Source organism: Saccopteryx bilineata, chromosome 4, assembly GCF_036850765.1.
Source record: "Saccopteryx bilineata isolate mSacBil1 chromosome 4, mSacBil1_pri_phased_curated, whole genome shotgun sequence".
Lineage (NCBI taxonomy): Eukaryota > Metazoa > Chordata > Mammalia > Chiroptera > Emballonuridae > Saccopteryx > Saccopteryx bilineata.
Window position 1 is genome coordinate 62,726,102 of NC_089493.1, and position 12,895 is coordinate 62,738,996.

Here is a 12,895-nt window from a genome sequence, read left to right on the forward strand (position 1 = left end):
CTCCCCGCCATCAGCGGCTGTTTTTCTCCTCCAAACCTGCCTTTCCAAATTCCCCATCTCCAGGAAGCCTTCTCTATTTCGCACTCCCACCCCCTCCTGTCTCTCCCCCACAGCCTCTGAGCCCAGTTTTTGCTTTACCCTTCCGTGCAGACTTTTTCTCCTTAACTAGTCGGAAACGTAAGGTATAACTTTTCTTTTACCACAAATAAATCTACAAATATTTAGTGAGCACCTACTATGTCTAGATACTGGTGGAGAGATACAAAATGGCAGCCGCCACTTACAATTTAACAGTAATAAATGTCTGTGCCTGTTAGGACACGGAGTGAGGGGCCTAAGTCCACACTGCTGACGGTAATACTGGCTGGGATTAGAAACCAGATTCCTAGATCTGGTTTAGGCCCATTGCAATGGAAACTGCAGAATGCTGCTGACCCCCTGTTAAGAGTTTTAGCAAAAGCCTTTTCCTTTCCTCTGTGAAATGAGCAGGATACCTACCCCACCAGGTTGTAAAGATTGCCAGAAAACAAAAAAAACATGGAAATGTCACACAACCTGGACTTAACAAGTAAATGCTTGTTGACATAGTGATTGAAATAGTCACTTGAAAATTCAATAACTTAAAATAGCAATATAAAGACTTTAAAAATAGTGAGAGAAAATATTTGTAAATCATATATCTGATAAGGGGTTAATATACAAAATATATAAAGAACTCATACAACTCTATGTAAAAAACAAAACAAAAAAAACCCAAAAGCTCCAGTTTAAAAATGGGCAGAGTAACAGAATGGACATTTTTCCAAAGAAAATGTACAGATGGCCAACAAGTACATGAAAAGGTGCTCAGCATCCCTAATCAGGAAAATCACAACTACAATAAAATATCACCTCACATCTGTTAGAATTGCTATTACCAAAAACACCAGAAATAACAAGTGTTTGGGAAGATGTGGAGAAAAGGGAACACTTGTGGGAATGTAAATTGGTGCAGCCACTATAGAAAACAGCATGGAGTTTCCACAAAAAGTTAAAAAGAACTGCCATATGATCCAGCAATTCCATTTCTGGATTTATCCAAAGGAAATAAAACACTAACTCAAAAATGTATATTCGTTGCAGCATTACTTACAATATCCAAGATATGGAAGCAACCTCAGTGTCCATCAGTGGGAGAATAGAAAAAGAAACTGTGATATAGCCTGACCAATGGAGGCACAGTGAATAGAGCATTGATCTGGGGTGCTGAGGTCCCAGGTTCGAAACCCCAAGGTCACTGGCTTGAGCACATGCTCAAGAACTTGAGTGTGGAGTCACCAGCTTGAGTGTGTGATCATTAACAGGATCCCATGGTCACTTGCTTGAGCCCAAAGGTCACTGGCTTGAGCCCCCCGGGTCAAGGCACATAGGAAAAGCAATCAATGAACAACTAAAGTGCTACAACTACAAATGGATGCTTCTCATCTCTCTCCCTTTCTCTATCTCTGTCTCTCTCTCTTTCTCGCACGTGAGCTAAAAACGGAGGGGGGGGGACTATAATGGAATACTGTTCAGCCAGAAAAAAGAGAAGGGAGTCATGTTATTTGGGACCTAGATGAACATTGAGAGTATTTGCTAAGAGAAATAAATCAGGAAGACAAATACCATATGATCTCACTTATATGTAGAATCTAAAAAAACAAACAAAAAAAGCTCATAGATACAGAGAACAGATTAGTAGTTGCAAGAGGCAAGGGTGGGGGTAGGAGAAATGGGTAAAGGAGGTCAAAAGGTACTAACTTCCAGTTTTAAAATAAATAAATCATGGGAATGTAATATACAGCATGGTGATTATGGTTATCACATATTTGAAAGTTGCTAAGAGAGATCTGAAAAGTTCTCATCACAAGAAACAAAAGATCTTTATAATTGGATGCTAAATGGACTTATTGTGGTGATCATTGCACAATATATACAAATATTGACCTGACCTGTGGTGGCTCAGTGGATAGAGCATTGACCTGAAATGCTGAGGTCGCTGGTTCAAAACCCTGGGTTTGCTGGGTCAAGGCGCATACTACAGGCAACCAATGAACAACTAAAGTGAAGCAACTATGAGTTGAACCTTCTTGCTCCCCTACTCTTCTCTTGGTAAAATCAATAAATAAAATCTTTTTTTTTTTTAAGTGAAAGGAGGGGAGATAGTGAGACAGACTCCCACAGGTGCCCAGACCAGGATCCACACGGCAATCCCTGTCTGGGGCCAATGCTCAAATCAACCAAGCTATTTTTAGAACCTGAGGCTGATATGTTCAGACCAACCAAGCTATCCTCAGTGCCCAGGGCTGATGCTTGAACCAATCGAGCCACTGGCTGTGGGAGAGGAAGAGGTAGAGAAGGGGGAGAGGGAAGGGGAGAGATCATTATGTTGTATGCCTAAAACTGTTATATGTCAATGATTCCTAAATAAATAAACAAAATAACTAAATAAATTTAAAGGAATATAGTGATGGGGAACACTACTTAAGGAGACAAGGGAAGCAGAAATGGTCAAAGGAGTCTTTTTAGAGGAAGTGGAATTGAGCTATTCTAGCAATACTGGATGTAGGTGCTGGTGTATCCAGGAGGACATTTAAGGTGAACAGAGTTCAGAGACTGGTTCAGCTTTACCGAATGGAAACTGCTTGTAGGGTGTCATGGGGTTTATACTAGAAATGGGGACAGGGACAGATGGTGAAAAAAGCATCTAATATCAAAGTGAGGAGGCTCAAAGAGTAGTACTTGAACACCTCAAAATGGTTTGAATGGAACTTGTATCCTTCAGAGGGCACTTAAATGGCTCTGGCGACCTGGAATGGCAGAAACCTACAGCCCAGGAACCAGCAAACTGATGAGGAGGGATTGCAGTAGGAAGGGAAGGGGAAGTAAGAAATTTCTAAAGAAGACCCCTAGGACCTGAGGACTAAATATGAGTAGTGAAGGAGTGGAGAGGGTAAAGACACAGCTAAGGTTTCCAGGCTGGTGGCTTATTGGGATGATTTGTCATACGAGCTGCTGAAATTTCTGAGAAGTGTGCGGTGATGATGGCCTTTTTCAGTGGCAATGGCCCCAGGTAGCAGGGGATGAGGGTTGGAAGGTATAGGGCCAGATATGGGCATTACCCAGGTGGAGGGCCAAGGAGTCTAGGGCTGGACCAGGTGCCAGGACAGCAGAGGGAAGTGCCCTCACTTGCGGCTGAGGAAGCAGAGGCACCAGATGAAGGAGGAGAAGGGTTCGTGAGAGCCAGCAGGAAAGCCCGGAGTCACTAGTCGCCTTCTCCTGTGGACTCTCACACAAGGAGCTGCAGAATGTAGTCACTTGTTAACTATCTAAAAAGCATTTAATCAGCAATTGCTCCTATTTCCAGGCAGATATTTTGCTGATACAAAAATAAGAGGAGTCTTTGGGGGCAAGGAGAAAAGCAGAGTGGAGATGAGTTTATCAGAGAAATTGCTTTTGATGCTGATTTGTCAAAATGCAGGCTCAAGCTGCTTCAACCTTAACCTAAAGTAAACACCACCTTGCTCAAGACAAAACATCTAAAATTTTGAAGCATATAAGTTCTGCTCCCTTGACTGTTGTTATACTGAGCCTGTATGGGTTTGTTGGTTTGTTTGTTTAGTCAATTGCCAGCGACTTACCAGAAAAGAAATTTTCAGGAGGAAATGGAGAGAAAAATCACCTATTTTCTCCACTGGATTTTGTATATATATGGTGCAGAAATAGAGAAATGCTATGGTGTAAGCAGCATACAAGTCAGGGGAGGATGTGGAATATAGCAGGGCCATAAAGGGGAAGCCATAGAGGGGAAGCTGCATCCTGGGACACTTCCGGTGGCTCGCACTGTGACTCAGTGAACGCAGGAAACTGGTTGAGTAGAAGGGCATTCATGGAAGAGGTGGTCAGACACACAAGACAGGAACCAGAAGGTAGTGAACAAAGCCAAAACTAGTTCAGTAGTTTACCTGGTTGAAGTGAAGAATTGGGTTTGGGAAGTAATGCGGGATTGGGAAGGGCGCACGGAAAGAGGTCTCTTGGTTGGAACCTTTGAAAGAGGCTGCCATCGTTTGCGCTGCCCTATAAGCAGAGCCTGCGACAGGATGTGGGGCAGGTGGTGTATTTAGCTGGAGATCTCTGGGCAGAAGCAGCAACAGGAAGAGTGAGACAGGAAGGAGGAAGCCCTCACTAGGGTGTGTAACAGATTGCTACTCCATGCAAAGGGGCCTCTTGAAGAGCTGCTGAATGCTCCCAAGGACTAACAGCACGGAGGACAGGGCTGGAGTAATATTACCCCCGAGGCTCTAGCAAGGTTGCCCCTATGGGTTACACTCACCACCCTGCTCCCAGACTGAGGGGGCTCCCAGCTGCCAAAGTACTCACTTGCGGTGGGAAACTGTCAGCACTAAATGATGCCGAGTTTGCATGGAGCCATCCTGGCAGCTACAACTTGTCCACTGCCCACGCTGTCACAGTGCATGTGGTTCCTTCGGGCCTTGCCTCCTACAACCTACGGCAGCTGGTGGCTTCTCAAGCCACTAGCACTTAGCCAGTGTTCAGTGAATGTCTGATGAATGAATGAACAAACACATGCTAGTCAGTGCACACAGGCATTGTCAGAAAATGCCACTGGAAACAAGTTCTGAGCTTAGGTCCTATGGCCAGAGCAGGGAATGGCCCAACGTATCTGATTTCTAACAAAGACTTGCAGCCTGACCTGTGGGGGTGTGCAGTGTATAGAGCAGGGGTCCCCAAACTACGGCCCGCGGGCCACATGCGGCCCCCTGAGGCCATTTATCCGGCCCCGCCACACTTCTGGAAAGGGCACTTCTTTCATTGGTGGTCAGTGAGAGGAGCATAGTTCCCATTGAAATACTGGTCAATTTGTTGATTTAAATTTACTTGTTCTTTATTTTAAATATTGTATTTGTTCCCATTTTGTTTTTTTACTTTAAAATAAGATATGTGCAGTGTGCATAGTGATTTGTTCATAATTTTTTTTTTAGTACGGCCCTCCAATGGTCTGAGGGACAGTGAACTGGCCCCCTGTGTAAAAAGTTTGGGGACCCCTGGTATAGAGCGTATAAAACGTGGATCCGGAATGCTGAGGTCACAGATGGAAACTGCGCTTGCCAGGACAAGGCACATAGGACAAGTAACTACTATGAGTTGATGCTTCCTGTTCCTCCCCTCTCCTCTCTATCCCCACCTCCTCTCTGAAAATCAATAAATAAAATATTTTTAAAAAAACAAAAACAAAGACTTACCCATGGCCTTAGACTAGTAACTTAATCTCTCTGTGGCCTGGATCCAGGGTCTGTAAAGGGAGGTGATAATCATGCACCCCACAGGAAATAGGTGGGGCCTAATTACTACTTAAAGGTCCTAAGTAGCCTTTGGAAAAACAAATGTGTTTGTCTCTAGTAGGGAGGAAGGTATGAAACTGAGCATACCATTAACATATTCTTATTCTGTGAGAGACAGGAAGATAAAGAAACTATCACTTTATTATTTATTGGCCTTATAGGTAGGACATCCCTATCATGTAGTTGGAAATGTTGAAAGAGGAGTGACATTTCTCAGTTAAAGAAGGCGCGGGGGGGGGGGGGGGGGGGGGGGGGGGCAAACAAGACTGAGATCCACTCCAGGCGTCCTTCCTGGACTTGCTGTAAGCTACAAAGAGACCACAGACCTTTCCCATCGTTGTTATATTTTTTAAGCACCTCATTTTAAAAAAAAAATTATTTTTAGTAAGAGAGGAGAGAGTGAGTCGCATCAGCTTGTAGTTGCTTCATTTCAATTTTTCATTGATTGCTTCTCATATGTGCCTTGCCCAGTTGTGCCTGGAGTTTGGAAGGTGACCTCAGCATTCTGGGTCAACACTCTCTCCGTTGCACCAGCACAGTTCAAGAATCCCCTAGTTGTTTCAACTTGTACAATGGATTAAAAAATCAGGGGGCAGGCCCTGGCCGGTTGGCTCAGCGGAAGAGCGTCGGCCTAGCGTGCGGAGGACCCAGGTTCGATTCCCGGCCAGGGCACACAGGAGAAGCGCCCATTTGCTTCTCCACCCCTCCGCCGCGCTTTCCTCTCTGTCTCTCTCTTCCCTTCCCTCAGCCGAGGCTCCATTGGAGCAAAGATGGCCCCGGGCGCTGGGGATGGCTCTGTGGCCTCTGCCTCAGGCGCTAGAGTGGCTCTGGTCGCAACATGGCGACGCCCAGGATGGGCAGAGCATCGCCCCCTGGTGGGCGTGCTGGGTGGATCCCGGTCGGGCGCATGCGGGAGTCTGACTGTCTCTTCCTGTTTCCAGCTTCAGAAAAATGAAAAGAAAAAAAAAATCAGGGGGCAAAGAAATAGTAACTTTAGAGGGATCCAGCAGAGTTAGAGGTCTCTTGTGTACATTTTTTGGATCAGTTGGACCCAAACAGAACTGGACTCTCTGAAAGCTTGGCCCACTTGTTTGGAGGCTGAACAACAAGAGGAGAAATGACAAAGCTTAGCCAATCAGCTGAGGGAAGAATTATCTAGAAACAGCACAAGTTTACAATCCTTCCTCCTCAGTCATCCCCAAGTCACCAATTGATACTAATTCAACAAAGATGTGTTTGTTAAATATTATCCCCAAAGTGTCCCCAGTTATGTTGAAACAGCTCCAGGATATAAAAGCCTTGTCTTTTCTATCATCTTTGGCCAAAGTCAGGATAGTTAAAATTCCAAGATTAAAAATAAAACTTAAAAAAAAATTTTTTTTGACCCTGACCAGTTAGTTGGCTCAGTGGTAGAGCGTCAACCTGGCGTGTGGATGTCCCAGGTTCAATTCCCAGTCAGGGCACACAGAAGTGCCCATCTGCTTCTCACTACTCTCTCTTTCTCTTCTCTGTAAAATGAATAAAAGTTTAAAAAGAGAGAGAGAGAAGAGGGGAGGAGCAGGAAGCATCAACTCTCATGTGTACCTTGACCAGGCAAGCCCAGGATTTTGAACCAGCAACCTCAGGGTTCCAGGTCAATGTTATCCACTGCACCCCCATAGGTCAGGCTATGGCACAAACTTTGAATACGAGTTTGGAAAGAAGGAAAAGGGGCAGCAGAGGTTTATGTAACTCAGCCTTAGGAAGCTCCGCCCACAGAAAGGACTGGGCAGGAGCTGAGCTGGGCTTCAGAGGTGGGGATAGGCCAGGCAGAGTCCCAAATTGGTGCGGGCCTCTCGCTCAGGGCCAACATTGCTTTATTTATGAGGCCTTCAATCCACTGACTTTGAAACCACAGGTTGGCCAGTGGCTCAGTGGATAGAGTGTTGGCCCAGTGTATGGACGCCCTGGATTCAATTACCAGTCAGGGCACACAGGGGAAGTGACCATCTGCTTCTCCCCCACCCCCACCCCTTACACTCCTGCAGCCACTGGCTCTATTGGTTTGACTGTGGCCCCAGGCACTGAGGGCTCCACTGGAGCACATCAGCCTCAGGCACTAAAAATAGCTCAGTGCTCCAGCATTGGACTAAGATGGGGTTGCCAGGTAGATCCCAGTCAGGGCACATGTGGAGTCTGCCTCACCATCTCCCCGCCTCTCACCCAAACAAACAGACAAACCACAGGGACCAGAGCAGCAGCTCCAAATCAAATGTGGCACTGTATGTTTAAGTAGAAGAGTTGACACTCAAAAATACATCTTAGACCAGCGGTTCTCAACCTGTGGGTTGCGACCCCAGCGGGGTCGCCTAAAGCCATCGGAAAATACATAATGCATATCAGGTATTTACATTCCAAATCATAACTGTAGCAAAATTACAGTTATGAAGTAGCCACCAAAATTATTTTTTGGTTTGGGGTCACCGCAACATGAGGAACTGTATTGTGGGGTCACAGCATTAGAAAGGTTGAGAACCACTGTCTTAGACTGTCCCTGGCAACACAGCAAAACTTACAGGTAGCTCACTGAAACTGAGTAGAGACAACCCTGAAACATCTGTAATGGACAGACATGATAAAGGGAAATTTAGGCATCATTATTGCCAATGCAAGTTGAAGATATCACAGACGCATTTCTGTGTACTATCTTAACATGAACTAAGTAATTCCATTTACAGTTAGTCAAAGACATACCCTTACCCTGGCCTCTTTAATACTGCATTATGACTTCGTGGGGCCTGGGCACTTTTGTGTTGTGGGTTCCTTCCTCTTAAAATATATTAAAATTTATATTTTACAAATGCATTGCTGTAAAGAAATTTATGTGTGTTTTCTAGAGAGAGAGAGGAGAGGATTGAGAGAGGGAGGAATGTGTGTGAGAAGCATCAACTTGTAGTTGCTTCACTTGTTCATCGATTGCTTCTCATATGTGCCTTAACCAGAGAGTGGGGGGCCACGCTGAACCAGTGACCCCTTGCTCAAACCAGTGACCTTCTAACCTTGGGCTTAAGCCAGCAACCTTGGGGTCACATTGATGATCCCACACTCAAACTGGTGCACTGCTGCTCAAGCCAACAAGCTCAAGCTGGCAACCTTGGGTTTTGAACTGGGGTCCTCAGCATCCCGGGTCCATGCTCTATCTACTGTGCTACCACCAGTCAGGCAATATGTTACTATTATATAGTAAAACATGTTCTTCCACCTAAATATTCATGTTCCCCTGTACTTTTAAAAGAAATTACATATTTTTGTGGGCCCCTGGACATGTATCATGTGCACAGGCACTGTGCTATTGTCTAATGGACGAGTCAGCCCTGCTTCTGTACTGAGTCAGCCCTGCGCTGAGTACCTGGAAACTTGGAATAATAGCTTTGCTGTAGTCCCATTCCAGGCCACTTAAAACAGAGTCTCTAGAGGTGGGCCCCGGTATCCTGTTTTTGGCATTTTAAAAGTTCCCCCAGGTGATTCTAATGTGCAACCAAGATTGTGATCCTGGCTCTAATCATATATTTCTCATAAGACCTTAAGCTTCTCAATAACAAATTCTCAAATTGCTTTTTTTGAGAGACTGTCTGTTGAGACTGGAAAGAGACCACTGTTCCCCAGATCAGTTTTCCAAAAGTGACGGCATCCTCTCAGAGAAAATCTCCTCTCTTTACGTGACAGTAGGACAATGTCTATGCAGTATTAATCCCCCCTTTCTGCTCTTTGCAGCTCTGCCTCTCCTTTGCAGGGTGGGATGTGCCAGGGTGCGAGGCAGCAGAGAAAGGGAGCTCAGAGGGGCCATTTCAGAGGCCTCTGGGCTCGCAGGTCTCTAGGCCTAGACCAAAAATTTGGGCAATGTAGGACTTACATGTGGGATTTCTTCTGGAGGACTAGAAAATATTATTCTAAACTACGGAGAGAAGAGACTAAGAGTGTGCGTGTGCGTGTGCGTGTGCGTGTGCGTGTGCGTGTGCATGTGCGTGTGGAAAAACATTCAAATAGGAATGAGGAAAAATAGATGTGAGGGCCCTGGCCGGTTGGCTCAGCGGTAGAGCGTCGGCCTAGCGTGCGGAGGACCCGGGTTCGATTCCCGGCCAGGGCACACAGGAGAAGCGCCCATTTGCTTCTCCACCCCTCCCCCTCTCCTTCCTCTCTGTCTCTCTCTTCCCCTCCCGCAGCCAAGGCTCCATTGGAGCAAAGATAGCCCGGGCGCTGGGGATGGCTCTGTGGCCTCTGCCCCAGGCACTAGAGTGGCTCTGGTCGCAACATGGCGACGCCCAGGATGGGCAGAGCATCGCCCCCTGGTGGGCAGAGCGTCGCCCCTGGTGGGCATGCCAGGTGGATCCCGGTCGGGCGCATGCGGGAGTCTGTCTGACTGTCTCTCCCTGTTTCCAGCTTCAGAAAAATGAAAAAAAAAAAAAAAATAGATGTGAGGGCTCTCCTCCCCCCCAGGTTGCTTGAAGCTCGGCCACCATCATGAGCAACACCGTTACTATCTAGACCAGGAAGTTCATGACCAATAGGCTACTTCAGTGGGAACAAACAGTCATGGACATCCTTCACCCTGGGAAGGCGACAGTACCTAAGACAGAAATTTGGGGAATACTAGCCAAAATGTACACCAGATGTCACCTTTGTATTTGGATTCAGAACCCATTCTGGTGGTGGTAAGACAACTGGCTTCGGTGTGATTTATGATTCCTTGGGTTATACAAAGAAAAATGAACCCAAACGTGGACTTGCAAGGCGTGGCCTGTGTGAGAAAAACACCTCAAGGATACGGAGGAAGGAACACAAGAACAGAACGAAGCAAGTCAGGGGGACGGCAGAGGCCAATGTTGGTGCAGTGAAGAGTCTGCAGTGGCTTTATCTGTGGTGATTGTGCAGATGTTTCATGAGAAGATTAATAAACTAAGAATTAAAAAAAAAAAAATAGCTTTGAGGGCCACTGCAAGAGACTTGAGGGAGCACAGTGGGAGCCAGGCGGCTCCATGCAGGACTCGCCAGGTGTTCCTCCTTCCCCTCCCTCTGAAGTTAGCCCCTTGCCTGGTCACCACTCAGGAGGGGGATGCCCATTCATGCCAGAAATTTTGTATACTCCCTTTCTCTTGATTCTGGGCACTACATTCCCACCTTACAGTATTTTAGAACATTCTTAAGCCCCAAGAAAGAGAATGGAGCTCTGGATACCACACTCTAATGCAATGCCTGGCATAGTTTCACAGCATTACTAAATTTTTAGAAAAATATAAAAGAGGCCTGGCCACGAAGTTCAGTTGGTTAGAGCATTTCCCAGTACACCAAGGTTGCAGATTCAATCCCTGGTCAGAGCACACACAAGAATCAACAAATATGAAACAACAAATTGATGTTTCACTCTCCCACTTCTTCCTCTCTAAAATCAATAAATATTTAAAGTAAATAAAATAAAGGTTGTAATTTTAAAAAGAAAATATAGAAAGATGTGAAAGAGAACTCCAACAAACAGTTCAATTTGTGTTTCAGGGGTTTAATATTCACATTTAATACCAGAAAAAGATCTATCCAATCAGCAGTAAAATTCAGACATCTCTGAATAATTATAACTTCCTTCAAGGTTCTAACAATGGTAAAAAGCATTTTGAGAAGGAAGGTGACCTACATTTGATGTTCTATAAACAGCTAAGAAGTATGATACTAAGGAACATATAAAATAACGGTATAATGTAACAAACTCAATTTGTCCAGAATATTTTCTGGTAAGGGAGCTCTTAGGATCACACATCATCTATCTTCATTACGCATCTGTCCAAAAGATAGAACACAACAGGAAGAATGTAGTTTTAATGAGCTTGGAGGGCTATAAAATTGTTACTTTGTTATAAATTTTGGTTGTTATATATCAGCAGGGGACAGAGTATTTGTTTTCTGTTTTAAATTATATTTTCATAAAGCGACATTACTATGGATTTGCAAGGAATGATAAAATGGGAAGAAATTTTTCAAAGGGGGTTACTTTATTACTTCCAAAACGCAGCAGCTGAGAGCAGTAGACATTGCCCAGTCTATATTTCTTTCTTTAGCTGTTATTATTTGAATGAGAGGCACTTAATAAAATTGATAGTTTTCAAAGCTGTATTTTAGTGAAAAGTTTCCGGAGATGGATGGAGGTGATGGCTGCACAACACTGTACATGGAATTAATGCCTCTGAACTGTATACTTATAAATAGTATACAATGGTAAATTTTACGTTTGTAGCTTTACCACAATTAAAAAAGAAGATCAAGTCCCTGGGCCCAGGTGACTGGGGGGAAAACCACAAAAACATTGTGGTTTAGAGTTTGCCTGAGTGTATATGTGTGTGTGTGTGTGTGTGTGTGTGTGTGTGAGAGAGAGAGAGAGAGAGAGAGAGAGAGAGAACATGTATGGGAAAAAAGAAGAGAGGAGATGATTTATATTTATTTTAAAAATAATTTCTGTTTGTGCTCTGGCTGATGGAAATCTCTGAGCATCAATGTATGTACGAGACTTTGTGGCTAATAAAGGCACCCAGTAATGGACAAAATTTGAATCTAGGTCTTACTTTATAAAATACTACAAGTTAATTAGCAATGGTAAGAAAAGAAATTCTCAAAATCACTTCTAACATACAGCATCTGTTCAAGGTCCGCCTCGACTCGGTTTCCTCCATTCTCACACCTGGTCCCTGCCCTTCAAAGCACCCACAGCCAAGAGAAAAAAATCCACACAAACAAAACAACAAACTCATTTTACAAAAATCTCCAAAAGCTACAACAAATTTTGAAATCTTTCTTATTCAAATGAACCACTGGAGGAGCAGCAGCAATGCCTGTGGTAATAAATTGCAGCAGATCCTTGAAGAATATTATTTTGTTCAATGTCCTTTTGTTATAACATTGATGAGATGCTCTAGGAGTATAACTCCTGTTTATATCAATTAGCCTGTGGTAAAATTGGTTACCTGTATGTTGTTTTCTTTCAAGTCACAGGACCTATGGATGATAAGTGAAGATTTACTGTATATAGACCTGGATATTATAACACAATTTGTTGAAAGTGGAATTAATGATGATATGAAGCACTATTTTTTTGGAAAGATACCCACTACCTGGTATTCCCATTGTTCTCTAACACCTCCACCAGTAATCAGAACTCCAGTTGGATCTCTTCTGACTGATTCTGATATCAGTTTCAGTTGGTGAAGACCTGGGAAGTAGAGGAAGAAGGAACTTCCACGTGCCAGGCAGTGCACCGGCGCTTTCTACCCATTATCTCAGTCAGTCCTGACGACGGCCCAGGCAGCATGCCCACTGTGTGAGGAGGAAAGCGGTACACTGAGATTATACAGTTTTCCTGAGATTGCACAACTGGCAAGTGGCAGGGCTGGGATCCAAACCCAGATCCATCTGACTCCAGAACCTGTGTGTTTAGTCCCCAGGATATATCGCATGCCTACAGAGCCAGCTCTCTTGTACATAATGTTTATTTT

General features: G+C 44.5%; 1 pseudogene; it reads left to right on the forward strand.

Moving 5' to 3' along the window:
- Nucleotides 1-9,881: 9,881 nt before the first annotated feature.
- LOC136335443 (small ribosomal subunit protein eS24 pseudogene) lies at nucleotides 9,882-10,284 on the forward strand (annotated as a pseudogene).
- The last annotated feature ends 2,611 nt before the right edge of the window (nucleotides 10,285-12,895 follow it).